Source organism: Arachis hypogaea, chromosome 10, assembly GCF_003086295.3.
Source record: "Arachis hypogaea cultivar Tifrunner chromosome 10, arahy.Tifrunner.gnm2.J5K5, whole genome shotgun sequence".
Classification (NCBI taxonomy): domain Eukaryota; kingdom Viridiplantae; phylum Streptophyta; class Magnoliopsida; order Fabales; family Fabaceae; genus Arachis; species Arachis hypogaea.
In genome coordinates, this window is record NC_092045.1 from 40,200,523 (window position 1) to 40,224,887 (window position 24,365).

The 24,365-nt window shown below is 39.8% G+C and overlaps 1 non-coding gene across 1 annotated transcript; it reads right to left on the bottom strand.

Annotated features, from left to right (window-relative positions):
- Positions 1-23,362: 23,362 nt before the first annotated feature.
- On the bottom strand, positions 23,363-23,470 carry LOC112719196 (small nucleolar RNA R71). Its single transcript, XR_003161507.1, has one exon. It is a non-coding gene; the product is annotated as a small nucleolar RNA R71 (small nucleolar RNA).
- Between the last annotated feature and the right edge of the window lie 895 nt (positions 23,471-24,365).

A 24,365-nucleotide genomic window follows, 5' to 3' on the forward strand; every position in this document is an offset into this window, starting at 1 on the left:
AGTTCGAGATCTATGCCTGGCATGTCGGCAACTTTCCATGCAAAGAGATCAACGTTATCTCGTAGAAATCGTATTAGTAATTCTTTGGCATCTCCTTTCAGGATCGTGCCAATATTAGTTGTTTTGTCCGAGGTATCTCTGATCTAGACTCTTTCTATTTCTCCTTCGGGTCGTGGGCAGAGTTCTTTTCGTCTCTGATCTTCGCTAAGTTCGATTGTGTGGAATTCTCCTCCTTCTCCTCGGAGATTCAGACTTTCGTTATAACAGCGACGCGCCATCTTCTGATCTTCTTTTATTGTAGCTATCCCTTCTGTAGTTGGGAATTTCATACATAGATGTGGAGTTGAAACTATTGCTCCGAGTTGATTTAACGTTGTCCGACCTATTAAGGCATTGTAGGCTGAGCTTACGTCGACCACGATATAGTCTATCTTGAGTGTTCTGGATTGGTTCCCCTTTCCGAAGGTTGTATGTAACGATACGTATCCCAGTGGCTGTACTGGGGTATCCCCAAGTCCGAATAGGCTGTTCGGGTATGCTCTTAGCTCTTTTTTTTCTAAGCCGAGCTTGTCGAAGGCAATTTTGAATAAGATGTCGGCGGAGCTTCCTTGGTCAATTAATGTACGGTGGAGGTTGGCGTTAGCCAATATGATTGTGATGACCATGGGGTCGTCGTGTCCTGAGATGATTCCTGATGCATTTTCTTTGGTAAACGTGATTGCTGGGATGTCTGGCACCTCTTTCTTGCCTTCGACATGGTATACGTCTTTGAGGTGTCGCTTGCGGGATGATTTGGAGATTCCTCCTCCGCAAATCTGCCGTGTATCACGTGGACATGTCTTTCCGGTGTGCGGGGTGATCGTTCAGATCGTCCGACATCTTCATCCCTTCTGCTTTTTCTTGGTTCTTCGTCTCGATTGGCCAGGAACCGATCTAGTTTTCCTTCCCTTACTAATTTTTCTATGACGTTTTTCAAGTCAAAGCATTCGTTGGTGGAATGCCCTCGGACTCGGTGATACTCACAGTATTCGTTCCGATTTCCTCCCCATCTTTTGCCTTTGAGTGGCTGAGCTAGGGGTATTTTTTCCGTGTGGCAGACTTCTTTGTAAACGTCTACCAAGGATACCCTAAGAGGGGTGTAGATATGATATTTTTTGATTTTCTCCCCAGGGCGATCTTCCTTTTTCTTGGATTCTTTATCTTTATCTCGGTAGGCAGAACCGAACCACGAGGCTTCCCCAAGTCGAGAATTCTCCTCCATGTTAATGTACTTCTGCACCCGTTCTTGTACTTCGTCTAGGGATGCTGGGGACTTCTTTGATATAGATTGGCTAAATGGTCTTTTCCGTAGGCCGTTTATGAGGCCCATGATGACAGCTTCCGTTGGTAGACTTTGTATATCCATGCATGTTTTGTTGAATCTTTTCATGTAGTTACGAAGACTCTCCTGGTCTCCTTGCTTGATTCCTAGTAGGCTGGGTGCATGTTTGGCTTTGTCCTTTTGTATGGGAAATCTGGCCAGGAACTTTTTGGCCAGGTCGTCGAAACTTGAGATGGATTTTAGAGGTAGGTTGTCAAACCATCTAATGGCTGTCTTGGTCAGAGTCGTTGGAAAGGCTTTGCAGGGAACTGCATCTGAGGCGTCAGTGAGGTACATTCTACTTCTAAAGTTGCTGAGATGGTGGTTGGGGTCCGAGGTGCCATCATACAGAGTCATATCGGAAGCTTGAAATCCTTTGGAATTTTGGTCTTCATAAGTTCCCTGGTGAATGGATTTTGATCTTTGTGCGAGCTATCCTCTGGGGTGGATCGAGTAGCTTTAGTTTTGAGATCAGCTTCGAGTTTCATAAGCTTATCTTCTAATTCTCGGCACTGCCTTATCTCCCGACGTAGATCCTCTTCTTTTTCGCGTTGATGTTGGGCTTCTTTCTCAAGTTGCTTCAATCGATTTTGAAGTGCTTCTATCTTCTAGAGTATCTTTAAGTATAGCATCCGTGTTCTTGTGTGACGTTCTATCTTCCAAACCTGAGTCGTGGTCGTTGTCATGGTTGTCCGCCATGGTGTTGGGATGACTTCCAGGTTCCCCAGCAACGGTGCCAATGTTCCGAGGGTTACCTGAAACTGTAAGTCGATCTCGGTCGAGATCTTCTAGGTTGGTCAGAGCCGAAGTGTCCGGCAGGCGTATAGCGGCCGGAGTTGGTGTGTCCAACTTGTGGAACTGAGAGTGTTGCTGATCCCTTGTCACTGAAGGGTGGGGGGTACCTGCAAGGGACTCCGATGCTTAAGTTAGCAAGGGTATTAAGCAGGTATTGAGTAGAATCAGAGTATGAGTTATACCTGGGTGCTCCAGTGTATTTATAATGGTGAGATATGGCCTTCTGTGGATAAGATAAGTTAGTTATCTTATCTTTATCTTATCTTTAAGTGAGGTCATCTTATCTTTAAGGGAACCGCCCTTCTCTCGTAGGCTTGGGCTGCCTTAGGATCTGGGGCATGTTCCTCTATTTGGGCCCTTTGTTTGGGCTTTCTCGTGACTTGGCCGAACTCTTTAAGAAGAGGTCGGATTGTCCTGACCTGAAGAGGTCGGTCGCTTTGTCTGTAGAACATCCCAAGTCGGACAACTCGACCCAGGATATGAACACTCCCTCTACCTCTATTCTTCTTGTCTTCTCAAGACATCTTACTAGAAGTGCTCTATACTCTGATATAGAGACATACACTTTCTCATTTCCTTGTTTCTTGACTGAGTGTACAGGAACAGGAAGAGTTCACCATGAACCCGAATGGGGATGAACAATTTAGAAGAACTTTGGAGTCTTATACAGCCCCCACTCCTGACTTCTATAGAAGCAGTATTAGCATACCTCCTATTGGAGTAGCTAACTTTAAGCTCAACCCATAGTTAATCATTCTAGTGCAACAAAACTGCCAGTTTCATAGACTTCCACAAGAAGAGCCCATGGAATTCCTTGCGTAATTCCTCCTATTAGCTGACATAGTATACACTGAGGGAGTAGACCAAGATGTCTACAGATTGATGCTTTTTCCCTTTACTGTTAAAGACCAGGTGATGAGTGGATATTTTATACGCTTTTTGGGGGTAATTTCATGTAGATTTTAGCATGTTTCAGTTAGTTTTTAGTTGAATAATATTAGTTTTTAGGCAAAAATCATATTTCTGGACTTTACTATGAGTTTGTGTGTTTTTCTGTGATTTCAGGTATTTTCTGACTGAAATTGAGGGAGCTGAGCAAAAATCTGACTTAGGCTGAAAAAGGACTGCTGATGCTGTTGGATCCTGACCTCCCTGCACTCGAAATGGATTTTCTGGAGCTACAGGAGTCCAATTGGTGCGCTCTCAACGGCGTTGGAAAGTAGACATCCAGGGCTTTCCAGCAATATATAACAGTCCATACTTTGAGCGAGGATAGACGACGTAACTTGGCGTTAAACGCCAAGTTTATGCTGCTGTCTGGAGTTAAACGCCAGAAAAACGTCATGATCCGGAGTTGAACGCCCAAAACACGTCATAACCTGAAGTTTGACGCCAAGAAAGGCCTTTGCACGTGGAAAGCTTTAATCTCAGCCCCAGCACACACCAAGTGGGTCCCAGAAGTGGATTTCTGCACCAATTATCTTAGTTTATTCATTTTCTGTAACCCTAGGTTATTAGTTTACTATTTAAACAACTTTTACAGACATTTCTTGGACCTCATGACATTTTCAGATCTGAATTACACACTTTGTGATGGCATGAGTCTCTAAACTCCATTGTTGGGGGTGAGGAGCTCTGCAGCGTCTCGATGATTTAATACAATTCCTTTGTTTTCCATTCAAACACGCTTGTTCTTATCTAAGATGTTTATTCGCGCTTAACTGTGGAGAAGGTGATGATCCGTGACACTCATCACCTTCCTCAACCCATGAACGTGTGCCTGACAACCACCTCCGTTCTACATCAGATTGAATGAATATCTCTTAGATTCCCCAACAGAATCTTCGTGGTATAAGCCGGATTGATGGCAGCATTCATGAGAATCCGGAAAGTCTAAACCTTGTCTGTGGTATTCCGAGTAGGATTCCGGGATTGAATGACTGTGACGTGCTTCAAACTTTAACCTGCTGGGCGTTAGTGACAGACGCAAAAGAGGGATTCTATTCCAGTAGGAGCGGGAACCAACCGGTGATTAGCCGTACTGTGACAGAGTGCGTGAGCATAGTTTTCACTGCGAGGATGGGAAGTAGCCACTGACAACGGTGACACCCTACATAGAGCTTGCCATGGAAGGGACCTGCGTGTGAGAAGAGGATTTCAAGGAAGAGTTGAAGTCAGAGGACAAAGCATCTCCAAAACTCCAACATATTTCCCAGTGCTGCAAATCAAAGTAACATTGTTCCCTCTTTTATCAATTCCAATAATTTCACTTTTAATCCAAATAATCCTATTGATATCCTGACTAAGATCAATAAAATAAATATTGATTGCTTCAAACCAATAATCTCTGTGGATTCGACCCTTACTCACGTAAGGTATTACTTGGACGACCCAGTACACTTGCTGGTCAGTTGAACGGAATTGTGCCCACTCATACCAAAAATCCTAAGTTCCACAATCCTACAATAAATATATTAATGCTATATTGATGTGATCACAATTTCGTCCACCAAGTTTTTGGCGCCGTTGCCGGGGATTATTGAGTTTGAACAATTGAAGGTTTATTTTATTTCTTAGATTAGGAATAATTTATTTTTATTTTTTTTATTTTTTTATTGTTATAGAGTCATTAAATTTTGATAGGATAGTTTCTTTTCAAGAACATCTGCATCAAGTGTCATATTTATTCCCAATTGGCTAAAGCATTGGCTTATATTCTTGATAAGGGAGCACCAGTACTTTTGAAAATCTTTTTCAAAAATAATTTTTCTTGATTTAATCTTGTGCCAAACTCCAAGTTTGGTGTTTTATTGTTAATTTTTGTAATTTTCGAAAATTTTCTTAAAGTTTTCTAAAAATTTTTAAGTTTGGTGTTCTTTCTTGTGTTCTTGGTGTTCTTGTGAATCTTCAAAGTGTTCTTGAGTTTTCCTTGTGTCTTGATCTTAAAATTTTTAAGTTTGGTGTTCCTTGGTGTTTTCCCTCCAAAAATTTTCGAAAATAAGGAGCATTAGATCTAAAAATTTTAAGTCTTGTGTCTTTTGCATGTTTTTCTCTTTCATCATAAAATTCAAAATTCAAAAAAAAATTTTATATTCTCCAACTACTTTTTCGAATTTTTTTATATTTTTTGATTTTAATTTCATTTTTCTTTCGAAAAAAAAAATAATAATAAATATTTTTAACTTCTTTTTATTTATTCCATTACTATATTTCAAACTATAAATTCTCGACTTGTATTCCATTATGGAAGTAAGTATGAGTGAACAGTCCAAGAGGACTCTGGGGTCATATGCTAACCCCACTACTGCTTCATATGGGAGTAGTATTTGTATACCTTCCATTGGAGTTAGTAGTTTTGAGCTGAATCCTCAGCTCATTATCATGGTGCAGCAAAACTGTCAGTATTCTGGTCTTCCACATGAAGAACCTACAGAGTTTCTGGCACAATTTCTGCAAATTGCTGATACAGTACATGATAAGGAAGTGGATCAGGATGTCTACAGATTACTACTGTTTCCGTTTGCTGTGAAAGATCAAGCTAAGAGGTGGTTAAATAACCAGCCTAAGAACAGCATAAAAACATGGAAACAGCTGTCAGAAAAATTCCTGAATCACTATTTCCCTCCCAAACGGATGACACAGCTAAGGCTAAGCATCCAAGGCTTCAAACAAGGAGATAATGAATCCCTTTATGATGCATGGGAGAGATACAGAGAGATGCTAAGAAAATGCCCCTCTGAAATGTTTTCAGAATGGGTGCAATTAGACATCTTTTACTATGGGCTTACAGAAAAAGCTCGAATTTCTCTAGACCACTCAGCTGGTGGATCTATACATATGAGAAAAACAATTGAAGAAGCTCAAGAGCTCATTGATACAGTTGCCAGAAATCAGCATCTGTATCTGAACAGTGAATCTTCCATGAAAGAAGAAGCTAAAACAGTAACTGCAGAACTCAGTCCGGTGGATCAGGCTAATGAATTCAATCAGCAATTAGATTTTCTAACTCAGCAGCTAGCCGAATTCAAGGAAATATTACAGGAAACAAGAATGGCTAACAGGAACATGGAAGTACAATTAAAGCAGACAGAAAAGCAACTGTCAAAACAAATAACAGAAGAATGCCAAGCAGTTCAATTAAGAAGTGGGAAAACATTAAATACCTCACTTCAAAGTAGCAAGAAGACAGGAAATGAACAAATGGCTACTAAAAATCCCTCTGAGGACAAGCAGAGCTCAGAAAGGGATAAAGCTGGCGCTGAACGCCCAAACCATGCTTATTCCTGGCGTTCAACGCCAGAAACAAGCATGGATCTGGCGTTGAACGCCCAAAAGGAGCATGGTTCTGGCGTTCAAACGCCAGTAACAAACAAGGAAGTGGCGTTTGACGCCACTCCAGCTCCCACCACTAGCATTCAAATGCCAGTGGGGAATCAGTCACATACAAGTGCTGACCTTTCTAAAAAGGCTTCCCAACCCACTTCTGTAGGTAATAAAACTGCAGCAACTAAGGTTGAGGAATACAAAGCCAAAATGCCTTATCCTCAAAAACTCCGCCAAGCGGAACAGGATAAGCAATTTGCCCGCTTTGCAGACTATCTCAGGATTCTTGAAATAAAGATCCCGTTTGCAGAAGCACTTGAGCAAATACCCTCTTATGCTAAGTTCATGAAAGAGATCTTAAGTCATAAGAAGGATTGGAGGGAAACTGAAAAAGTTTACCTCACTGAAGAATGCAGTGCAGTCATTCTGAAAAGCTTACCTGAGAAGCTTAAAGATCCTGGGAGCTTTATGATACCATGCACATTAGAAGGTGTTTGTACCAAGCAAGCTTTATGTGATCTTGGGGCAAGTATCAACCTAATACCTGCATCTACTATCAGGAAGCTTGGTTTAGCTGAAGAAATTAAACCAACCAGGATATGTCTTCAACTTGCTGATGGCTCCATTAAATACCCATCAGGCGTGATTGAAGACATGATTGTCAAGGTTGGGCCATTTGCCTTTCCTACTGACTTTGTGGTGCTGGAAATGGAAGAGCACAAGAGTGCAACTCTCATTCTAGGAAGACCTTTCCTAGCAACTGGCCGAACCCTCATTGATGTCCAAAAAGGGGAAGTAACCTTGAGAGTCAATGAGGAGGAGTTCAAGTTGAATGTTGTTAAAGCCATGCAACATCCAGACACCCCAAATGACTGCATGAGTGTTGATCTTATTGATTCTCTGGTAAGAGAGGTCAATATGGCTGAGAGTCTCGAATCAGAGCTAGAGGACATCTTTAAAGATGTTCAGCCTGATTTGGAGGAATCAGAGAAGATAATAGAACCTCTGAAAATCCCTCAAGAAGAGGAGAAACCTCCAAAACCCGAGCTCAAACCATTGCCACCATCCCTGAAATATGCATTTCTGGGAGAAGGTGAAACCTTTCCTGTAATTATAAGCTCTACCTTAGAGCCACAGGAAGAAGAAGCACTAATTCAAGTGCTAAGGACGCACAAGACAGCTCTTGGGTGGTCCATTAGTGATCTTAAGGGCATTAGCCCAGCCAGATGCATGCACAAAATCTTGTTGGAGGATGACGCCAAGCCAGTGGTTCAACCACAAAGGCGGCTGAACCCAGCTATGAAAGAAGTGGTGCAAAAAGAGGTCACTAAATTACTAGAGGCTGGGATTATTTATCCTATTTCTGACAGCCCCTGGGTGAGCCCTGTTCAAGTTGTCCCTAAGAAGGGTGGCATGACAGTGGTTCATAATGAAAAAAATGAACTGGTTCCTACAAGGACAGTTACAGGGTGGCGTATGTGCATTGATTACAGAAGACTCAATACAGCCACCAGAAAGGATCATTTTCCTTTACCATTCATAGACCAGATGCTAGAAAGACTAGCAGGTCATGAATACTACTGCTTCCTGGATGGATATTCAGGTTATAATCAAATTGCAGTAGATCCCCAGGATCAGGAGAAAACGGCCTTCACATGTCCATCTGGAGTATTTGCATACAGAAGGATGCCATTTGGCCTGTGCAATGCACCTGCAACCTTTCAGAGGTGCATGCTCTCAATTTTCTCTGATATGGTGGAAAAATTTCTGGAAGTCTTCATGGATGACTTTTCAGTATTTGGAGACTCATTCAGCTCCTGCCTTAACCATTTAGCACTTGTTCTGAAAAGATGCCAAGAGACTAACCTGGTTTTAAACTGGGAAAAATGTCACTTTATGGTGACTGAAGGAATTGTCCTTGGGCACAAAATTTCGAACAAGGGGATAGAGGTGGACCAAGCTAAAGTAGAAGTAATTGAAAAATTACCACCACCTGCTAATGTTAAGGCAATCAGAAGCTTTCTGGGACATGCAGGGTTCTATAGGAGGTTTATAAAGGATTTTTCAAAAATTGCCAAACCTCTGAGCAACCTGCTAGCTGCAGACACGCCATTTATCTTTGATGAAGAGTGTCTGCAGGCATTTGAAACTCTGAAAGCTAAATTGGTTACAGCACCAATCATCTCTGCACCAGACTGGACATTACCATTTGAACTAATGTGTGATGCCAGTGACCATGCCATTGGTGCAGTGTTGGGACAAAGGCATGACAAGCTTCTGCATGTCATTTACTATGCCAGCCGTGTGCTAAATGATGCACAAAAGAATTACACAACCACAGAAAAAGAGCTACTTGCAGTGGTTTACGCCATTGACAAATTCAGATCCTACTTAGTAGGATCAAAAGTGATTGTGTACACTGATCATGCTGCTCTTAAATATCTACTCACAAAGCAGGATTCAAAACCCAGACTCATCAGATGGGTGCTGCTTCTGCAAGAGTTTGATATAGAAATAAGAGACAGAAAAGGGACAGAAAATCAAGTAGCAGATCACCTGTCCCGAATAGAGCCAGTGGAAGGGGCGTCCCTCCCTCTCACTGAAATTTCTGAAACCTTTCCGGATGAGCAATTACTAGCCGTCCAGGAAGTGCCATGGTTTGCAGACATTGCGAACTACAAGGCAGTGAGATTCATACCCAAAGAGTACAGTAAGGTGCAATCAAAGAAATTAATCACAGATGCAAAATACTACCTCTGGGATGAACCATATCTCTTTAAGAGATGTGCAGACGGAGTAATCCGTAGATGTGTGCCTAAAGAAGAAGCACAGAAGATCCTTTGGCATTGCCATGGATCACAGTATGGAGGACATTTTGGAAGTGAACGAACAGCCACAAGAGTCCTCCAGAGTGGCTTTTACTGGCCTACTCTCTATAAAGATTCCCGAGCATTTGTGCTTAACTGTGATAGCTGCCAGAGATCAGGCAACCTGCCTCACAGTTATGCCATGCCTCAACAAGGAATCTTGGAGATTGAGTTGTTTGATGTATGGGGCATTGACTTCATGGGATCTTTCCCACCATCATACTCAAACACCTATATTCTGGTGGCAGTGGATTATGTATCCAAATGGGTGGAAGCTATTGCAACACCCACCAATGACACTAAAACAGTGTTAAAATTCCTCCAGAAACATATCTTCAGCAGATTTGGTGTCCCTAGAGTGTTAATCAGTGATGGGGGCACTCATTTCTGTAATAAACAGCTTTACTCTGCTTTAGTACATTATGGAGTCAACCACAGGGTGGCTACTCCATATCACCCACAAACTAATGGGCAAGCTGAAGTCTCAAATAGAGAACTTAAAAGAATCCTGGAACGGACTGTAATTAACCGTAGAAAGGATTGGGCAAGAAGCTTGGATGATGCTCTGTGGGCATACAGAACAGCATTCAAGACCCCCATAGGGACCTCTCCATACCAGCTTGTGTATGGAAAGGCATGTCACTTGCCAGTGGAACTGGAACACAAGGCCTACTGGGCGACCAGATTCCTGAACCTTGATGCCAAATTAGCTGGAGAAAAACGATTGCTCCAGTTAAATGAGCTAGAGGAATTTAGACTCAATGCTTTTGAAAATGCAAAAATTTACAAAGAGAAAGCAAAAAGATGGCATGATAAGAAATTGTCATCCAGAGTCTTTAAGCCAGGACAGAAAGTCTTGCTATTTAATTCAAGGCTCAAATTATTCCCTGGGAAATTAAAATCCCGGTGGAGAGGTCCATATGTAATCACAAGTGTATCACCATATGGATACATAGAACTTCAGGATAGTGACTCTAACAAAAAGTTCATTGTCAATGGACAAAGAGTTAAACACTATCTTGAAGATAATTTCGAGCAAGAATGCTCAAAACTGAGACTTGATTAAAAGCTCAGTAATAGTCCAGCTAATGACATTAAAGAAGCGCTTGCTGGGAGGCAACCCAGCCATTCACAAAATTTTATTTTATTTTATTTTTGATCAAGTTTTACAGGTAGATGCTAGAGTCTCTTCAAAGGTGAAATAGCAATTGGTTGAAGTCACAGAGTTACAGAGAAATTTGGAAGCTCACTGGCGTGAAAAAGCCAGTAAGAAATACTTTGGGCGTTAAACGCCCAAAAGAAGCACCCACTGGGCGTTTAACGCCAGTAAGGGTAGCCTTCTGGGCGTTAAACGCCAGAAAGGAGCATCTTCTGGGCGTTAAACGCCAGAAAGATGCACCTTCTGGGCGTTTAACGCCAATCTGCTAGCATTCTGGGCGTTTAGAAAAACGCCCAATGAAGAAGGATTTCCTGGCGTTCAACGCCAGAAAGAAGCATCACATGGGCGTTGAACGCCCAGGAGAAGCAACATGTGGGCGTTAAACGCCCAAACCATGCACCATGTGGGCGTTTAACGCCAGGATGCTGGGAGGAGGTACAATTCGTTTTTCTTCATAATTTTTCAAAATTTTTAAGTTTCAATTCATGATTTCTTGCATAAACATGTTTCAAAATGTCATCCTTCAAAATCAAATTGGTTTTCTAAAGAACCCTAATTTCTAAAATCCCTTTTTCAAAAATATCAAATGTATCTTAATTCATAAACATAAATCTTTTTCCAATCCAATTCTTTTTCAAATATTTTTAATTTCTTCTCATATCTTTTTCAACTCATCTTATCTTTATTTGAAAAATGCCTTTCCTTCTACTCCTCTCCTTTCCTTTCTTTTGCTTGAGGACAAGCAAACCTCTAAGTTTGGTGTGATTTGCCATGATCACTGAGCTAAAACTCATTAAGATCATGGCACCTAAGAGAACAGGAAGAGCAAGGATGTGAACTTAAGGGAGCTGAAGCGTCAGAAATTAATTCTTGAAGGCACCCTACAGACTAGAGGAACATCCACTTCCCAAAATACAGGTTGTTAAGTTCTAATTCTAGCTTTAACTCTGTGATAGTATTATTATAGGATTTTACCTTAGAAGTTATATAGGAGTAGTAGTAATTAGCATATCTATTTTGGTTTTATTTCCAACTAAGTTATAATTTATTTTTCCCATCATCATCAAACATGAATAAAATAGTAGATTTGTAGAATAAAGAGGCAATTTAATTTTTTTCGAGTTCTTAATAAGGAAAATTCTAATTATTTATATGTGGTGGCAATACTTTTTGTCTTCTGAATGAATGCTTGAACAGTGCATATTTTTGATCTTGTTGTTTATGAATGTTAAAATTGTTGGCTCTTGAAAGAATGATGAACAAAGAGAAATGTTATTGATGATCTGAAAAATCATGAAATTGATTCTTGAAGCAAGAAAAAGCAGTGAAAAAAGCAAAAGCTTGTGAAAAAAAAAGTGGCGAAAAAAAAAATAGAAAGAAAAAGAAAAAGCAAGCAGAAAAAGCCAATAGCCCTTAAAACCAAAAGGCAAGGGTAAAAAGGATCCAAGGCTTTGAGCATCAATGGATAGGAGGGCCCAAGGAAATAAAATCCAGGCCTAAGCGGCTAAATCAAGCTGTCCCTAACCATGTGCTTGTGTCATGAAGGTCCAAGTGAAAAGCTTGAGACTGAGTGGTTAAAGTCGTGATCCAAGGCAAAAAGAGTGTGCTTAAGAGCTCTGGACACCTCTAACTGGGGACTCTAGCAAAGCTGAGTCACAATCTGAAAAGGTTCACCCAGTTATGTGTCTGTGGCATTTGTGTATCCGGTGGTAATACTGGAAAACAAAGTGCTTAGGGCCACGGCCAAGACTCATAAAAGTAGCTGTGTTCAAGAATCAACATACTAAACTAGGAGAGTCAATAACACTATCTGAATTCTGAGTTCCTATGGATGCCAACCATTCTGAATTTCAAAGGATAAAGTGAGATGCCAAAACTATTCAGAGGCAAAAAGCTACAAGCCCCGCTCATCTAATAAGAATCTGAGCTTCACTTAAAACTCTGAGATATTATTGCTTCTTTATTTCTGTTAAAACCTATTTTATTTATCTAGTTGCTTGAGGACAAGCAACAGTTTAAGTTTGGTGTTGTGATGAGCGGATATTTTATACGCTTTTTGGGGGTAATTTCATGTAGATTTTAGCATGTTTCAGTTAGTTTTTAGTTGAATAATATTAGTTTTTAGGCAAAAATCATATTTCTGGACTTTACTATGAGTTTGTGTGTTTTTCTGTGATTTCAGGTATTTTCTGACTGAAATTGAGGGAGCTGAGCAAAAATCTGACTTAGGCTGAAAAAGGACTGCTGATGCTGTTGGATCCTGACCTCCCTGCACTCGAAATGGCTTTTCTGGAGCTACAGGAGTCCAATTGGCGCGCTCTCAACGGCGTTGAAAAGTAGACATCCAGGGCTTTCCAGAAATATATAACAGTCCATACTTTGAGCGAGGATAGACGACGTAACTTGGCGTTAAACGCCAAGTTCATGCTGCTGTTTGGAGTTAAACGCCAGAAAAACGTCATGATCCGGAGTTGAACCCCCAAAACACGTCATAACCTGAAGTTTGACGCCAAGAAAGGCCTTTGCACGTGGAAAGCTTTAATCTCAGCCCCAGCACACACCAAGTGGGCCCCAGAAGTGGATTTCTGCACCAATTATCTTAGTTTATTCATTTTCTGTAACCCTAGGTTATTAGTTTACTATTTAAACAACTTTTACAGACATTTCTTGGACCTCATGACATTTTCAGATCTGAATTACACACTTTGTGATGGCATGAGTCTCTAAACTCCATTGTTGGGGGTGAGGAGCTCTGCAGCGTCTCGATGATTTAATACAATTCCTTTGTTTTCCATTCAAACACGCTTGTTCTTATCTAAGATGTTTATTCGCGCTTAACTGTGGAGAAGGTGATGATCCGTGACACTCATCACCTTCCTCAACCCATGAACGTGTGCCTGACAACCACCTCCGTTCTACATCAGATTGAATGAATATCTCTTAGATTCCCCAACAGAATCTTCGTGGTATAAGCCGGATTGATGGCAGCATTCATGAGAATCCGGAAAGTCTAAACCTTGTCTGTGGTATTCCGAGTAGGATTCCGGGATTGAATGACTGTGACGTGCTTCAAACGTTAACCTGCTGGGCGTTAGTGACAGACGCAAAAGAGGGATTCTATTCCAGTAGGAGCGGGAACCAACCGGTGATTAGCCGTACTGTGACAGAGTGCGTGAGCATAGTTTTCACTGCGAGGATGGGAAGTAGCCACTGACAACGGTGACACCCTACATAGAGCTTGCCATGGAAGGGACCTGCGTGTGAGAAGAGGATTTCAAGGAAGAGTTGAAGTCAGAGGACAAAGCATCTCCAAAACTCCAACATATTTCCCAGTGCTGCAAATCAAAGTAACATTGTTCCCTCTTTTATCAATTCCAATAATTTCACTTTTAATCCAAATAATCCTATTGATATCCTGACTAAGATCAATAAAATAAATATTGATTGCTTCAAACCAATAATCTCTGTGGATTCGACCCTTACTCACGTAAGGTATTACTTGGACGACCCAGTACACTTGCTGGTCAGTTGAACGGAATTGTGCCCACTCATACCAAAAATCCTAAGTTCCACAATCCTACAATAAATATATTAATGCTATATTGATGTGATCACAATTTCGTCCACCACCAGGCAAAGAGGTGGTTAGACAACCAACCGAAGTCTATCTTGAAAACATGGAGTCAGTTGGTAAAAAAGTTTTTGAATCAATATTTTCCCCCAAGGAAGCTAACCCAGCTAAGACTGGACATTCAAGGCTTCAAACAAGGAGATAATGAATCCCTTTATGATGCTTGGGTGAGATACAAGATGATGCTATGGAAATGCCCTACTGAAATATTTTCAAAATGGGTAAAGTTAGACATCTTCTATTACCAACTCACAGATATGGCTAAGATGTCCTTAGACCATTCTACTGGTGGTTCAATCCACATGAAAAAGACAATTGAGGAAGCTTACGAGCTCATTGAGATAGTTGCCAGCAATCAGCAACTGTACTCATCTAATGAGACTTCAATGAAGGGAGAGCTTAAGATAGTGTCCTCTGAGTCAGACCCACCTGAGCAAAGTGAGTCATTAACCCAGCAACTGCACTCCCTTGCACAATAAATGTTGAAATTTCAAGAGATGCTGCAAGAAGCCGGAGCCTCTAACAGAACTATAGAGGCACAGTTGAGTCAAACTACACAACACCTATCTGAACATATAAGAGAAGAGTGTGGCCCTCATTAGTATCAATGAGGCTGAGCCTAAGATGGTATACACTATTGAGGAACTAAATAAAGAAAAGACTCAAGAAGAGGCTAGAAACACATTATTGCAAGCCCATCTTATGGGAAAAAAGCCTGAAGCACCACACCCTCAGTTGCCCCAAAAGGAGACGAAGGACGAGCTGCTCACAATCCTTGGAAGGCCATAAAAAAATGCAAACCAATATTTCTTTTGCTGAGGTTTTGGAGCAATGGTCTCTATCTACTGGAAGAAACCTCTCTGATACTGAGAGAGGCAAATTAGTGATAAGGTTACAGAAAGATTACATGGTCATCAAGGTCCTTCAGCCTTCACTACCCCCTGACAAAGGAGGTACTTCCATGCAGAGTACAATACTAGAGCCTTCTCCCTTGGTGAAAACTCATACAGTTTCCCTAGACATCAAACTTAAGTTTGGTGTTGGGCAGTCATCACCCACCAAGGAGGAAGGTCCCAAGAGGAAGATGCATAGGGGATGAAGAAACAATACAACCCCTACTCTAACAAGCAAGTAGAGTTAAGCTCATCACACTAAAAGAAAGATTGTTAGGAGGAATTCAACGTAGAGGGAAATAATCTCCTCCTCTTCTCCTATGGAGTCATTTCTGTTAACCAACTGGAAGAAGAGGAAGAAAGTCAGCAATCGAGTGTCAAGCTAATGACATTAAAAAAGCGCTTGTTGGGAGGCAACCCACCCATGAGTAAAGTATTTTTGTTCTTATTTCTTTTGTTTATTTTCATTTGAGTTTATTTTAGTTTATTTTTAGAGTTTTTCCCTGCTTTTTAATGTTTGTGATCATGTGGAGTAGTTAGAACAAAAACAGAAACAGTCAGAGCTAGAAACATAACACCCTGGAGCAGAAACCTTGCTGGCGTTGAACGTCAGACAAGGGGGATAGAGTGGGCATTCAACGCCCATAAAGAGCAGCAAAGCTGGCATTGAATGCTAGCCAGGGAGTACATAGCTGGCATTGAACGCTAGCCAGGAGGCAGAGACCTAGCGTTGAACGCTAGGAAGGAGCGCATAGCTGGCGTTGAACACCAGCTAGGGAGCATAAAGCTGGCGTTGAACGCCAGCCAGGGGGCAGAGACTGGCATTGAATGCCAGGAAGGAGCACCCCAATGAGCATTCAATGCCCTATAAGGAGCATCAAGCTGGCGTTGAACGCTAGCCAGGAGCAAGAGCTGGGCGTTCAACACGCACAAGGGGCGCAGGGAATTGAAATTTCCTAGCCTCCCAAGACCAGTGGGTCCCACAGAAACTCCACCTACCCCCACCTACCTCACCCTCTATCTCTCCCTCTTTCTTTTTCTCCTTCTACTCTCTCATTCAAATTGTTCATATTTGCTCGAGGACGAGCAAAACTCTTAAGTTTGGTGTTGCAAAAGCTTTGCTTTTTGACTTCTACCACTCCTGAGTATCGCACCAAAGATTGGTAAAACCTTAAGGAAGAGGAAGAGAAAGGCACTTGCCTCCACTTCCCTTACTTCATATGTCACCTATGTAATTCAGCCAGAATTGTCACAGAAGGAGACATCCACATAAAGGGGGACAATCCCATCACTAAAAGAAGGATGGAGCATGTTAGAGAGCCGGCACTTGAACCACGGCAAGAGCATGTGGAGCTGCCTCAACAAGAAATCCATGAGATGCCTCAAGGATGTATTTTCCTCCCTAAAAATTTTTTTGGGGACCAATGACATACCTCTCTAGGAGAGTTAAACTCCAACATGGATCAGCTAAGGATGGGACCTCAAGAACACTCCACCATCCTCCATAAAATAAGAGAAGATCAAAGAGTCATGAGGGAAGAACAAGAGAGACAGTGGCGTGGCATAGAAGAGATCAAGCAGTCCATTGGCTTCTCTAGAGGGAGCAATAGTCGCCGTCACTAAGGTGGATCCGTTCCTTTTATCTCCTATTTGCTTATGTTATTTTTCTGTTTTCCATGTATTTTATCTTATTGTCTGTTTCTAGTGCATGATCATCTTTATCTATACCTTAAAGTTATGAAATATTCCATGCATCTCTCATCTTGCTTAAAATAAAATTTTAATTGAAAAAGAAAACTAAGATGCACGAATTTCAAGTTATATATTAAGAATAGTTCAATTATTTTATGTAGTGGTATTGTTTTTGTTTTCTGAATACATGAGTGAACAATGCATATTTGATGTTGGAGTAAAGAATGTTGGCTCTTGAAAGAATAATGATAAAAGTGAAGTATTATTGGCAATCTGAATAATTGTAAAAATTGATTCTTGAAGCAAGAAAAAGCAGCAAAAAGCAACAAAAGAAAAAGTATATATATATATATATATATATATATATATATATATATATATATGCTTATGCGAAAAAAAATGCAAGAAGAAAAAAGAAAGAAACAGAAAAAGCCAATAGCTCTTTAAACCAAAAGGCAAGAGCAAAAACCCAAGGCTTTGAGCATCAATGGTTAGGAGGGCCTAAAAGAAATATCTTAGCTTGGGCAGTTTAAATGAGCTACTTCCCTAACTATATGCTTGTGGTGTGAAGTTGTCAAGTGAAAAGCTTGAGACTGAGCAGTTAAAGTCGTGATCCAAAGCAAATAGTGTGCTTAAGAACTCTGGACACCACTTGCTGGGGATTATAGCAAAGCTGAATCACAATCCTAAGGGTTCACCCAATTAAGTGCTTAGGGTCACGGCCAAGACTCTAAAGAAGCTGTGTTCAAGGATAAAAAAGAAATTAACTAAGAGAATCAATAATATCATCTGGATTCTATGTTCCTAAAGATGCCAAGTATTCTACTACTTCAATAGAAAGTGAGATACCAAAACTATTCAGAAGCAAAAAGCTACTAGTCCCACTCATCTAATTTAAATTGAGCTTCTTTGAAAACTCTGAGATTCATTGTATCCTTCTCTTCCTTTTATCCTACTTTGTTTTTAGTTGCTTGGGGACAAGCAACAATTTAAGTTTGGTGTTCTGATGAACAGATATTTTATACGCTTTTTGGCATTATTTTCATATAGTTTTTATTATGTTTTGTTTAAGTTTTATTATGTTTTCATAGGTTTTAGTGCAAAATTTACATTTTTGGATTCCACTTTGAGTTTTTGGGTTTTATGGTGATTTCAGGTATTTTTTGGCTGAAATTAAGGAGCTTGAGCAGAAGTCTGATTTAGAGACAGAGAAAGCACTGCAGATGCTGTCAAGATCTGACGTCCATGCACTCAAAGGAGCTTTTCTGGAGCTACAGAAGTCCAAATGGCAAGCTCTTAATGGCTATGGAAAGCTAATATTTAGGGCTTTTCAGAAATATATAGTAGTTTATACGTTTTTTAGGAAATGTAGGTCGAAAACTGGTATTCAACGCCAACCGCCAGCACTATTCCTGGCGTCTAGCGCCCACAAGAGGATTATTAGCATCCAACGCCCAAAAGGGGGTCCCTAGCCAGCGTTCAGTGCCTCTAAGGGACCCTAGCTTATGGGAGACACTCAAGCTCAGCCCAAACACTCACCATGTGGGCTTTAGAAGTGGATTTTTGCACTATCAACTTAGTTTACCTTATTTTTGTAATCTTTAGGCATTAAATTAGTATATATAGACAAGAGATTTACCATTGTTAAGGGACTTTTGGGAATCTTACCCACTTTCACATTTTTATTATACTTTTCTATCAGGATGAGTCACTAAACCTCCTAGGTTAAGGTTAGGAGCTCTGCTGATTTTCATGGATTAATAAAAGTACTACTATTTTATTCAGTTCGTGTATGATTCTATTCTAAGATGTATCTTCGTTCTTCAACCTTATTAATGAGATGATCCGTGACACTCATCCTCATTCTACATGGGTTCAGTGTGAGTCTGTAACAGGAGATCACTGAACCACCAGCTTGATTATACATCTATTAGACGACTAATCTACGGCTTCGTTGGGGACTTCTTGAGACATTAGTTCAGTCGAGGTAGGGAGAGATTAGGGTCTTTGTGGTAAAGGCTAGAACCAAAGGTGCAACATTCTTTGATCCGGAAGATTAGACCTTGTCATGTGGTGTTTTGTGTAGAATTATAAAGGGGATGAACTGCAGGAGCTTCACCCTCATTCAAATTGGGTGCACACTAAACCTGGCGTTTAACCTGAAGGAGGAAGATTGGCGGCCATTAAACCGGCGTTGATCACTTACAGCCTTCCACGGAGAGAATCACTCACAGTTGGAGAAAGACAGTAGGAAAGGTTGATCTAGAAGAATGAAGGAACTCTGAAGCCTCAACCGTTCTCTTATTACTGGTTTCACTAAAATTAAGTAATTTCATTCCTATTCCTGTTTTATGTGTTTATCTCGACAAACTATCTTTTCTAATTGCCTGACTAAGATCTACAAGGTGTACATAGCTTGATTCAAAATAACAATCTTCGTGGGATCGACCCTGACTCACCTCAGGTATTACTTGGATGACCCAGTGCACTTGCTGGTTTAGTTGTGTGGAGTTAATTTCCGTGCACCAATAAACCACCATGACAAGGAGTTCCTAATTGTCTAACTTAAGGACAATAAATAAAAGTGCTAGGCGGGAGACACCCCACCATGGTAAACTCTTTCCATTTCTCTTGTGGATTTAATCAATGAATGAATTGAGTTGCCATTGTTAGGTAGTTTACTTTCTCTTTACACTCTTGTATATATTGCTTTGATTGCTAGGTTGCTTGTTAGATTCATGTTTTGATTAGAATAGTTGTTTTTGAATTATATTTTTGTTGGATTGCAAGTTTTGTTTTGACTAATCTTTGAAAAGTTTTCAAAAACCTTAAAGATTATTATTAAGTGTAAGTTTTGGTTAGTTTAGAGTGTTTAGAGGTTAGGAGAGTGTTGATGAGCGGATAATTTATACGCTTTTTGGCATTGTTTTTAGGTAGTTTTTAGTGAGTTCAAGCTACTTTTAGGGATGTTTTCATTCGTTTTTATGTTAAATTCACATTTCTGGACTTTACTATGAGTTTGTGTGTTTTTCTGTGATTTCAGGTAAATTCTGACTGAAATTGAGGGACTTGAGCAAAACTCTGAAAAAGGCTGACAAAAGGACTGCTGATGCTGTTGGAATCTGACCTCCCTGCACTCGAAATGGATTTTCTGGAGCTACAGAACTCCAATTGGCGCGCTCTCAACGGCGTTGGAAAGTAGACATCCAGAGCTTTCCAGCAATATATAATAGTCGATACTTTGATCGAAGATTGACGACGTAACTTGGCGTTGAACGCCAAGTTCATGCTGCTGTCTGGAGTTAAACGCCAGAAAAACGTCATGATCCGGAGTTGAACGCCCAAAACACGTCATAACTTGGAGTTCAACTCCAAGAGAAGCCTCAGCTCGTGAATTGATCAAGCTCAGCCCAAACATACACCACGTGGGTCCCGGAAGTGGATTTATGCATCAATTACTTACTCATGTAAACCCTAGGAGCTAGTTCATTATAAATAGAACATTTAACTATTGTATTAGATGTCTTTTGACCACGTTTCATCTTTGGTCTCAGTTTTGTATTATTCTTCATCTTAGGAGGCCATTGAGCACGTTTCAGGGGGCTGGCCATTCGGCCATGCCTGAACCTTTTACTTATGTATTTTCAACGGTGGAGTTTTTGCACACCATAGATTAAGGGTGTGGAGCTCTGCTGTACCTCAAGTATTAATGCAATTCTATTGTCTTTTATTCAAACCTCTCTTATTCTTATTCCAAGATATTCATTCGTACCCAAGAACATGATGAATGTGATGATAAGTAACCCTCATTATCATTCTCACTTATGAACGCACGTGATTGACAACCACTTCCGTTCTACATGCAACAAGAGCTTGAATGTGTATCTCTTAGATTCCCCAACAGAATCTTCGTGGTATAAGTTAGATAGATGGCGGCATTCATGAGGATCCGGAAAGTCTAAACCTTGTCTGAGGTATTCCGAGTAGGACTCTATGATTGAATGACTGTGACGAGCTTCAAACTCCTGAAGGCTGGGCGTGATGACAAGCGCAAAAGAATCAAGGGATTCTATTCCAACCTGATTGAGAACCGACAGATGATTAGTCGTGCTGTGACAGAGCATAGGAACGTTTTCACTGAGAGGATGGGATGTAGCCATTGACAACGGTGATGCCCTACATACAGCTTGCCATGGAAAGGAGTAAGAAGAATTGAGTGAAGCAGTGGGAGAGCAGGCGTCCTTGAGCCATACAGTATCTCCATTCGCTTATCTGAAATTCCCACCAATGAATCTGCATGAGTACTCTATCCCTTTTATTATTTCTATTTTCTTATCTTTATTTTCGAAAACCCATAAACAGATTTAATCTGCCTAACTGAGATTTACAAGGTGACCATAGCTTACTTCATACCAACAATCTCTGTGGGATCGACCTTTACTCACGTAAGGTTTATTACTTGGACGACCCAGTACACTTGCTGGTTAGTTGAACGGAGTTGTGAATTCAACTGGTGTCACAATAATAATTTCATACAACTTAAAGAATAGTGATCACAATTTCGTCCACCAAGTTTTTGGCGCCGTTGCCGGGGATTGTTCGAGTATGGACAACTGACGGTTCATCTTGTTGCTCAGATTAGGTAATTTTTTTTCAAAAATCTTTTTCAAAATTTCTCTTTTATTTTTCGTTTTTCTAATACCGTTTTTTTCGAAAAAAAATTTAATAAAAATCCAAAAAAATTAGAAAATCATAAAAATCAAAAATATTTTGTGTTTCTTGTTTGAGTCTTGTGTTAATTTTTAAGTTTGGTGTCAATTGCATGTTTTTCAAAAATTTATGCACTATTTTCGAAAATCTCATGCATTCATAGTGTTCTTCATGATCTTCAAGTTGTCCTTGACAAGTCTTCTTGTTTGATCTTGATGATTTCTTGTTTTGTGTCTTTTGTTGTTTTTCATGTGCATTTTTGCATTCATATTTTTCATGCATTAAAGATTTCTAAGTTTGGTGTCTTGCATGTTTTCTTTGCATAAAAAATTTTTTCAAAATTATGTTCTTGATGTTCATCATGATCTTCAAAGTGTTCTTGGTGTTCATCTTGACATTCATAGCATTCTTGCATGCATTCATTGTTTTGATCTAAAAATTTCATGCATTGAGTATTTTTGTTGTTTTTCTCTCTCATCAATAAAAATTTCAAAAATCAAAAAAATATATTTTCCTTATTTCCCTCCAAATTTTCGAAATTTTGGGTTGACTTAGTCAAAAATTTTTAAAATTAGTTGTTTCTTACAAGTCAAGTCAAAATTTCAATTTTAAAAATCTTATCTTTTCAAAATCTTTTTCAAAAATCATATCTTTTTCATTTTTTTATATATTTCGAAAATTTCAAAAATCTTTTTCTTATCTTTATATCAAATTTTCGAAAATTGGCTAACAATTAAAGTGATTGGTTCAAAAATTTGAAGTTTGTTACTTTCTTGTTATGAAAGGTTCAATCTTTAAGTTCTAGAATCTTATCTTGTAGTCTCTTGTTAGTTGAGTCTTTTTAAAAATTAAATCTTTTTCAAAATATCTTTTTATTAAAATTTTTATCTTATCTTTTTATCTTTTATCTTATCTTTTTCAAAAATTTTATCTTTTTCAAAATTTGATTTCAAAATATCTTATCTAACTTCTTATCCTCTTATCTTTTTCAAAATTTGATTTCAAATCTTTTTCAATCAACTAACTAACTTTTTGTTTGTTTCTTATCTTTTTCAAAACCACCTAACTACTTTTCCCTCTTTAATTTTCGAAAATTCTCCCTCTCTTTTTCAAAAATTCTTTTTGTTTTAAATTTTAATTTTAATTATATTTTGCTTTTAATTTTCGAAAATTACTAACCCCTTTTTCAAAATTATTTTCGAAAATTTCTCTTCTCTTCCCTTATTCTATTTAATTATTTAATTACTAACACTTCTCTTCACCTCTCTTCATCCAAAAATCCGAATCCCCATCTCCATTCTTCTACCCCCTTCTTCTTCTACTAACATAAGGGAATCTCTATACTGTGACATAGAGGATTCCTCTTTCTTTTCTTGTTTTCTTCTCTTTCATATGAGCAGGAACAGGGAAAAAGGCACTCTTGTTGAAGTTGATCCAGAACCTGAAAGGACTCTGAAGAGAAAATTAAGAGAAGCTAAATTACAACAATCCAGAAACAACCTTTCAGAAATTTTCGAACAAGAGAAGGACATGGCAGCCGAAAATAATAATAATAATAATGCAAGGAGAATGCTTGGTGACTTCACAAAGCCAACATCCAAGTTTGATGGAAGAAGCATCTCCATTCCTGCCATTGGAGCCAATAACTTTGAGCTGAAGCCTCAACTAGTTGCATTAATGCAACAAAACTGCAAGTTTTATGGACTTCCATCTGAAGATCCTTATCAGTTCTTAACTGAGTTCTTGCAGATCTGTGAGACTGTAAAGACGAATGGAGTTGATCCTGAAGTCTACAGACTCATACTTTTCCCTTTTGCTGTAAGAGACAGAGCTAGAATATGGTTGGATTCACAACCTAAGGATAGCCTGGACTCTTGGGATAAGCTGGTCACTGCTTTCTTAGATAAATTCTTTCCTCCTCAAAAGCTGAGCAAGCTAAGAGTGGATGTTCAAACCTTCAAACAAAAAGATGGTGAATCCCTCTATGAAGCTTGGGAAAGATACAAGCAGTTGACCAAAAGATGTCCATATGACATGTTTTCAGAATGGACCCTATTAGATATATTTTATTATGGTCTCTCTGAATTTTCGAAAATGTCATTGGACCATTCTACAGGTGGATCTATTCACCTGAAGAAAACGCCTGAAGAGGCTCAAGAACTCATTGACATGGTTGCAAACAACCAGTTCATGTACACCTCTGAGAGGAATTCCGTGAATAATGGGATGCCTCAGAAGAAAGGAGTTCTTGAAATTGATGCTCTGAATGCTATATTGGCTCAGAACAAAATGTTGATTCAACAGGTCAACATAATCTCTCAAAATCTGAATGGATTGCAACATGCATCCAACAATACTAGAGAGGTAGCTTCTGAAGAAGCTTATGATCCTGAGAACCCTGCCATGGCAGAGGTTAATTACATGGGTGAACCATATGGAAACACCTATAACCCATCATGGAGGAATCACCCAAATTTCTCCTGGAAGGATCAACAAAAGCCTCAACAAGGCTTTAACAATGGTGGACGTAATAGGCTGAGCAATAGCAAGCCATATCCATCATCTTCTCAGCAACAGACAGAGAATTCTGAACAAAACACTTCTAATTTAGCCAATATAGTCTCTGATCTGTCAAAGGCCACTTTCAGTTTCATGAATGAAACAAGATCCTCCATTAGAAATCTGGAGGCACAAGTGGGCCAGCTGAGTAAGAAAGTCATTGAAACTCCTCCCAGTATTCTCCCAAGCAATACAGAAGAAAATCCAAAAAGAGAGTGCAAGGCCATTGATGTGATCAATGTGGCCGAATGCACAAGGGAGGAGGAGGACGAAAATCCTAGTGAGGAAGACCTCCTGGGACGTCCCTCAAGCAAGAAGGAGTTTCCCATTAAGGATCCAAGGGAATCTGAGGCCCATACAGAGACCATAGAGATTC